Source organism: Carlito syrichta, unplaced genomic scaffold (genome assembly GCF_000164805.1).
Source record: "Carlito syrichta isolate Samal-C Ts95f unplaced genomic scaffold, Tarsius_syrichta-2.0.1 Scaffold208027, whole genome shotgun sequence".
NCBI lineage: Eukaryota > Metazoa > Chordata > Mammalia > Primates > Tarsiidae > Carlito > Carlito syrichta.
The window spans coordinates 1,743-10,425 of record NW_007152123.1 but is presented as its reverse complement, the minus strand read 5'-3'; the positions used below and the strand labels follow the sequence as shown (position 1 = coordinate 10,425).

General features: G+C 42.6%; 2 pseudogenes; one reads left to right on the top strand and one right to left on the bottom strand.

The window, feature by feature from the left end:
- Window positions 1-353: 353 nt before the first annotated feature.
- Window positions 354-7,966, bottom strand: LOC103253197 (annotated as a pseudogene).
- Window positions 2,553-4,516, top strand: LOC103253196 (annotated as a pseudogene).
- Window positions 7,967-8,683: the final 717 nt, after the last annotated feature.

Genomic DNA, 8,683 nt, shown 5'->3' with positions numbered 1-8,683 from the left:
TTTCAGAAACATCATTTGTACAAAGTCGGCATAGTCTCTAGGGTCAATACTCACACAAATTCTAGGCCAGCATCCCATCACCATTCACACTCAGAAGGAGATTAGAACTTCAGGAAAACCAATCAATTTTTATTAAAAAATAAACTATAAATTTTTAAAAAGCCCTAAATAGTTCCCAGAAATCAATACTGTAATGCAAGCAGTCAAGTAGGCTAAGCTCTGTATCCAAAGGAAAGAAAAACAATGAAGGATATGAATATAATTTATTCTGTTCAAAGAAAGAAACAAGCAATATGTTTATAACACCACAAGAGAAGAGGAGGCTAACCCTCTGAGAACTCAGAATTACTTACATGAATCCAGTCCAGCGTGATGAGACCCTGCTGATCCTGTATGAGGAAAAGTTCTTCATTCTCTGTGTTGCAATAATCAGACCCAGCACTTTGCTTGGGGATGAGAACATTGGTAATGGTAAATTCATTTCTCATCTGCCAAATGAGAAAACAGCTGTCACAATTCCCTGGCACTCATGTAACCCCACTATGTGGAAAGTTAAGCATCTGTACAAGTGAAGGCCCTGCCCACTCAGCATAATCCCCACCTCAGTGATTCACATCCTTGGCTGCTCATGTGCACTGCCTGGAGTGCTCTACAAAACACAGATGCAGAGACCAACCACAAAACTCACAGCCTAGGCAAACACCACAGCCTTGTGGGAAGTTTCCATTGTAGTCAAACAAGTATACTCATGGTTCTTGAGAAGCTCTGGGTAGAGTACCACTGCCCTTTCTTTGCTCATATCTAAAGTGGTTTCCCTTTCACTGTTTCCTTAAGTCCTTTTCATCCTTTAAGGTTCAATTTTAGTCTATTCCATTTCATTCATTTATTCATTCGTCAGTAATGGGATTTAAGTGCCTCTAGTCAGTGATCTTTCTATCCTCAAAATTCCTAGTGTTCATATTGCACATATATACTATTCAGCATGCTGTTTACCTTTGGTGTATGCCTCCTATCTTTCCAAAGTGACTGGGTGCTTTTTGTGCTTTACATATTTTTATATTCTGGAGTTCTATTATAAAGTAGCTGCTCAAAAAATGATATACAGATAATACTGGATCTTTCTGCCCAGTTTAAAATTAGGTATTTTTTTTTACCACTAGTTTTAAAATAACCACTTTAATTCAAGGAGCTCTGAAAATCAAATACAGGATCACCAAATTGATACTATATTATATAGTGACACTACATTATATAGTCCATGGTTCCCATCAGTGGAGGGATCAATGCAAAGAGTAACTGACACTGGATATCTTTTCAGGACCATGAGAGGCTAAGGGGGACGAAAGAGAAAAGAGTTTTTTAATTTTTTTTTACCAGTTTTCCACAGAGAATTCCACATGTCTCTACCCCCGGTCAGTGTTGGCACTGGCTAACTGGAGAAACTGTGGGCATAGCCTCCCGGGCACCACCACATGATACAATCCACCAATTGTAGGAACTGTAATAGAGAAAGGAGGAAAGTCTGAGATCACTGGGGCTAAACCTCCCCAAGCAGAACTCTGGGAGAGCAATGCTGAATCACTGGAATCCTGCCAACTTCAGGCAGTGAGTGGCGATCTAATCCTAATGGCACAAAAAAGGGTCACAAAGTCTCTTTTTCAACCTCTGGTCACAGCTATTGGGAACACACTACTTCAAGAAAAGAAAGGGTAGATTTTAGTCATTCAGGCTAAGGAAAGTATGAACTAATTTGAGAAAAGTTCCTGAGATACTCAGAAGTTTTCTGTTGTAAGCTAATACAAAGGATTTAAAAAATCACTTCCCTGCTATGATCTGAATGTGTACCAAGTTCATGCATTGGAAACTTTATACCCAATGCAAAAGTGAGTGGCGATGAGGTTATTAGGACTCTTTTCGTCCGTCTACCCTTCTACCATAGGATGCAGCAGGAAGACCCTCGCCAGATGTGGTCCCTCAAGCTTGGACTTCCCGGTCTCTGGAATTGTAAGCCAAATGCATTTCTGTTCATTATAAATCACCCAGTCTCTGGTATTCTCTTACAGCAGAACAGAATGAACTAAGGCACTGCCCATTCATCTGAACTTTTATTTCAATTTTAAATCTCTTTTTTCTCAGAAAAGAATATCAGAGTATGACTTTCAAAGAAATATACCAGTATATACTCTGGATAAAGGAAAATAATTTAGGTAGTTACTTACTTCTAAACTTAGTCTTTTGGAAGAGAATTAAAATGCCAAACCAGAACAGAATAAAAAATAGAGTCTTGTTCCCCAAAAAAGGCATGAACAAAGCTGCTCATAAAACCTACTCCTGGATGCCAAGAATGGACTCAGTTTCTGAACACCATGGAGAAGATACTCTGTGAGAGAGCCAGCAAGCTAAAGTTAGGAAGCATCTTTCACAGATATATTTTCATATTTTAAAAAAAAGTGAAAAAAAGATGTCCTGCCTCTGTACATTTGGCAGCAAGATTTGAATTGCTGGAAAGATAACAAAGTCAGACCAGGAGACAATCACACCGTCATCTGATGATGGTATCTAAGGATTATGAATTCGATTTGGCACAGTCCTTTCTTTTCAATTCAATAATCACTTACCAAGTACATACCTAGTAAACACTGTGCTCAGCCTACAGGGAACACAAATATGAGTAAGACTCAAACCCTAACCTGCAAGAAGTTAAAATCTAGTTATTGACAAATGACAATGCTATCAGAAGATTTATCTAAATTGCATTAGAGATAAAAAGAGCTCTAGGAGTTATAAGGAGACTGAATCATTCTGATTGAAGGGAGGGAATCTGGAAAATCTTCAAAAAAAAAAAAAAGGAAGGCAAAAACAGAGAAAGGAGATTATAGGTAGAAGGCAAATGTTAACAGACTTCTGTGGGTAAGATAGTTAGGGAATATTCTGGGAACATGATAGTCCAATTTCACCAGCGTATAGGCTTTGTATAAAAGAACAGTATTGGGAGATAGGCCCACCAAATAAACGAGGAGAAGCTCTAAAGGCCAGGTTTCAGGGTCCAGTCCTCCTTACCCATTCTTTTTTTTTTTTTTTTGAGTCTCACTCTGTCACCCAGGCTGGAGTACAGTAGCACCACAGCCTCAACCTACCAGTCTCAGGCGATCCTTCTGCCTCAGCCATCCAAGTAACTGGAACTATTATTAGCCACCATGACAAGCTAATTTTTTGATTTATTGTAGAGATGAGGTTTCACCAAGTTGCCCAGGCTGGTCTCGAACACATGGGCTCAGGCAATCCTCTCACCTCAGCCTCCCAAAGTGCTAGGATTATAGGTGTGAACCACCATGCCCAGCATCCATTCTTACATTGTACTTTCAAAAGGACCTTCTGCAAAGCTGACTTCTTTAAATGACTATTTGAAAGTTGATTCCTAACCTCAAAATTTTATTTTAATGATCAAAGTAGACTCATCAGGTTGTCCCTATAGCTATTTTCTGATTGCCAATTGTTGGTGAGAGGAAGAAAGACTGCCAACTAGTTTTTATGGCTAGACTGAGTTATCACCAACTATAGACAATGTTTACCTTGACTAAGTTCCTTAAGGATTAGGAATGCTTTTAGGGCAAACACACTTCAGTAGTCTTTTTTTTTTTAAGGTCAGTTGTTGGGTCGCAGTGAAAAGGCGGAGGTGGCGGCTGTGCGCTAGGCTCTGGCGCCCGCTTCCCCCCGCCCGCCCCCGCACCAAACCCGACGCGGCGGCCGCCCCTCTCGCCTCCCCGTGGCCACCTCGCCACCCCGCCCACACCCCCGGAGCTCACCGCGCCCCTTCCCGCCTCCCGCCGGGGCCGACACCCTCGCCCCGCGTGCGCCCTCCCCCGTCGCCCCCTACACCACGAGCACCCTGAAGCCAGACGGCGAGCGCAGCACCGGCACAGACTCCGAGGGCTCGGGCACCGGCCCCGGCGGCACCCCGGAGTAGGAGGTCCGGACACCGTTTGTCAGCGGCCTCCCTGTGGACATTAAACCCAGAGAACTTTACCTGCTTTTCCGGCATTTCAAGGGGTACGAAGGGTCCCTGATCAAACTCACTGCAAGACAGTCTGTTGGTTTTGTGATCTTTGACAGCCGGACAGGAGCAGAAGCAGCCAAGAATGCACTGAGCGGTATCCGCTTTGATCCGGAGAACCCGCAGATCCTGAGGCTAGAGTTTGCCAAAGCCAACACCAAGATGGCCAAGAGCAAGCTAATAGCAACACGGAATCCCAGCAACACGCACCTGTCCCTCGGAGTACACTTCATTGCATGGTACCCCTATGACCTGATGGGGGTAGCTCTGATCCCTGCGTCTCCAGAAGCCTGGGCCCCTTATCCCCTGTACACCACAGAACTGACCCCAGTCATCTCCCATGCTGCGTTCACCTATCCGGTCACCACTGCTGCGGCCGCCGCTGCCCTCCTGGCTCAAGTGCGCTGGTATCCTTCCTCTGACATCACCCAGCAAGGATGGAAGTTTGGTCAGTTCTGTTAGTTCCTCAGTCACCAGGGAGCTGGTTCTGGAACCTGTGGTGGCGCCAGAATGGGCGCCTTGAGTTCCCACCACCCCAGGCAGCGTGCGCAGAGCTGCTACAGCCCTCCAGAGACTGCGAATCTGAAGCCTGACTCCGTGGACTGCTTCCTGTTTCCCTTCTCTCCTCCCCTGTGCCCTGTTCTGTACCCCAAAGCCTTTCTCCAAGGCCTCCCAGGAGGACTTGGGGACTTTCTAGCGGGGCACCCAGATCCAGCTTGGAGGCCTCGCTGGGACCCAGGAAGACCCAACCCCACGCGAGACTTACTTCCATGAACTCCACCTTGAAAAAAGCCATTTGATTTTGCATGTTTTCTGGCATGAATGAAGACACTCACACTTGTATCTGTGTGAGTGTACAGTTTGTTCTCACTGTCACCATAGCAACATGTCCTAGCCACCAGGGGTTCATCTTGCCTGGTTCCTCACTCCACACCCCACCCCTACACCCGCTCTCTTCAGGGAGGCCCAAGCCCCGCTGCCGGGGGTGGGGTACCTGGCCGACCCTGTCCCCACCTCCACACACTTCCAGGCTCCATAGCCACCACCCAGCCAGGAGACAGTGTCTGCCCAGGTCCCCCAGTCAAATCAGGTTCCACCGCCCCCTTTTCAGATGGGCCTGCAGCCAGGAGCAACCACCGTTCACCTCTCCACAGTGCACCCACCACCGCGCCCCTCTTTCCAAACCTTGAAACCAACCAAAACGTGAAAAGTATTTTTGTACCTGTGTCATGAAATATTTATGCATCCAAGAGGATTTTTCATGTGTGTTCCATTAATTATTAAAGAGACCTTGTTCTCCCTGTCAGGTAGGTTTAATATTTAGTTTGAGGCATGAAGAAGAAAAGGGTTTCTGTTCTTCAGCATTGAGCTCTGGTGTCAGGTTTTGGTTTTAGAAAAATGAAGGCAACATTGTGCAATGTTGTTTTGTTTTTGCGAGCGTTATCAGCACTTTCTCTTCAGCCGCGGCTGTGACCATTTTGCCACTGCAGACTTGGGAGACTTGGTGGCTGTTGTCGTTGCTGATCCTGTGAGAATGTGAAACTGGATAATATATGAAATGCAAAACAAAACAGAATCAAAGTGAAAAAAAAAGTCAGTTGTTGAATTGCACAATGGTATTTATAAATTTTGAATTTATTTTTGTGAAAAGTTATCAGTGGTCTTTAATTCACTGAACATTTCAAATCTCTGTATAACCCTTAGAAGTTCAGTGTCTAACTTTCAAGAATAGTATTTGCTCTTCAGAAAATCAATCCGGCCCCAGGCAAACTGTATGGTTTATGCAAAAGCTACTTTTGTAATATAGCGAGTATGATAGAACACAGTATGGTGATGCTTATTAAATAGGTTTCTGTGACCAAAGCTTAATCATTGGGATCACTGGAGGTACTCCTAGGCTGACTCCCCAGAATGATACTCTGTTCAGCTGAAACTAAGAAAGAAGACGACTTCAGCAAATGTACTCGCTACTTTCTGAGTTGCTCAGTGATCCAGGTTTCAAGGACCTATCCATCACAGGTGGCTTAGCTGGCCTTACAGTTGTATTAGTCTGAAGGCTATGTGGATGAGATAGGTGAGGTGGGGAAAACATCTAAGGAGGGCTTTTCCAAGTCAGGCACCAGTGGGCCACTTAGGCCAGGATCCACCTTCCTAAACTCCTGTACAATTTTCGGTCGTTCTTTTTCTAGCTCCTGGTTCCGAATCATCTCCTCAAAGGCATGGAACTATTCCTGTTCCAACTGTTGCTGCTTCTGTTGTGCTACCTTCTGTTTTTCCTTTTCTGGTCTTGCTTGATGGTCATTGTCTGGGCAAATTCCTCCACTTCATTCTTCTACAAAGAAAGAAAAGGATTTAGACTAACGGTTCACATCTTAGGTGACTTCACACCCCAGGAAAACAAGGTTTTTAGCAGGGAGATTTACAAAATGTACTTCTGTTCTGGCCTGATTTCCCAACACAGCATTCATGCTTCCTTCAGTACCTCTATGCCCATAGAATAGAGTCACCACTCTTTTCTATCTGGTCACCATATATCTATCTTCATGGACAGTTGAGGTCCCAATCCTTTCAGTACCCTCCCCCAATGACTCTACTCAATGCATTTTCTTTACCAAAATCTTGATGTAACTTTTTGTCTGTACTCCATAATCTGTATTATATAGTTTCATTTTCTAACTGTGCCATGTATATATTCTCTATCCCAAGTAAGGCATAAAATAAAATCAAATTCAAGCTTATACCCGGTATGTTGGGGGTATCTATTGAATTTTAACCCAAAATGAAGCCTCCAAAATTTTTCTTGTGATAAGTTCAATAGTGAGTGACATTTTAAACAAGAAATATTAAGTAATAACCATGTTCATTCAAGTTTTCACTCACTGAGTGCTTTAGAAATATACACCTCATAGCTGTTCACCCCTTTGCTAACTTTCAACATCAGAGTACAGAATGGAGCCCAGCAGTCAACTATACAATAACATGTGATGTCTATAGTATGTATTCACATCTGGCCTTTGGTACTTGCACTTTGAGTTTCCCCACATGCTTTATCTTACTCTTCTTGACAAGAATTATGTGAAAATAGCTTGAAAAAGCAATTATTATAAACAGTTTCAGGTATATCCAAATGTGAATCAAACCCCCACATTCTCTGATCTAAAAACCTATGTTTTGGTGAAAATTTTCACTATTCTTAAAGTTCTTGCTCTAGATATAGCAGATAGGGAATATATTTTCTGTCTCTCAAGTCACCTTCTTGGACAAGTAGGTTAAATCCATGTTAGAATACTCAGACTACCCACTGTTGTTCTACTTCATTGAGTTTCTGGGCTTTGCCCCGCCCCCAAGTGAAACAGCACACACACAAAAATCACAGTATTGGCTGAAATATCATACTACAATCCCAGGAAACAAAAATAATTTCCTTTTTTTTTTCTGTGCTGTTATATATAACCTTTTCTTCATTAAATTCTCTATGTTCTTTGGTATATCATTTTAACAGTTCTGCCTTCAGCTCCTCTGCTTTGGGAAATGCAATCTCCTTTAATTTCTGAGATACAAAACAGAAAGCAGAATTAGAATAATGCCAAAAAAGTAGGTAGAGAATTAAAAAGAAGACTTAAGTCAAGTCAGTGATGGGAAAATGTTTCCCCAAATGATTCAAGATCACCCTCCTACTGTACCATACCTGCTGCTTTATAACTCTTCTAGTGAAATGGCCTTACAGCTCATGGCAGCATTTGATGCTCAAATGCAGAGGCTACTACTTTTATCTTGAAGTAAGTTTGTTCTGCTTTGAAGCTTTTAGATGGGCAACAATGAAAGTGAAGACCCACCTTTACTGTGTCTTTCTTTTCATGATTGGCAGCAGATTTGTAATCCTGATGCTTTGGTAGTTTCTCAATAAAGAGCCTGAGGAACAGATCAAAATTATTACAATGCAAAGAAAATGTCCAGATGGCCACAAGGCTCTAAAGCAATGCAACTCTCTTATCCTGCAGCCCCTGCATGAAGGGTGTCAGAAGTGCAGTGGAGGGAGAGCAGACACACCCAGACAGGCCATTTTTTTTCTCATCTCTAACCCCATAGAGTTGTAGTCTTATCCTCTCCTTTCAAACCAGGCATGTGGAAGCAAGCTCCAGACTCCTAAAACAAAAAAGATGTCCAAAACTTTTTAACTTAAAAAGATCCTCCTGTGCCTACAAATGTACCTCCAAAGAAAGAGATCTTTTTTCTTTTTATGACATGACAAGCTTTGAAAGGAAGGGGCCTCTGTCACAAATTCTTCAGAGAATACTTTGGCAGCCACAGGCAGAAGACTAAGAAAAAACCATGTCCTGTTACTACCCCTAGCCCTTATGTGACCTTCCAACTTTGACTTTTTTCTTTAGAATCCATGTTTCTTCAAAGAGAATACTCCTTTGCATTATACTAAATGTATCAAACTACTTAGTGCATTATTACATGCATGTAATGTGTGCATATTATATGTATAGTATGCATTATGATCTTTGATGAAAAATGCTTAAATATGCAAGATTTTCTCTTTCCATTCTTGTCCTTGGATATAAAGTTCAGTGAGGAGAATAAACTGAATCAATTCATAAACCTCTAGCATTTATGAATCTA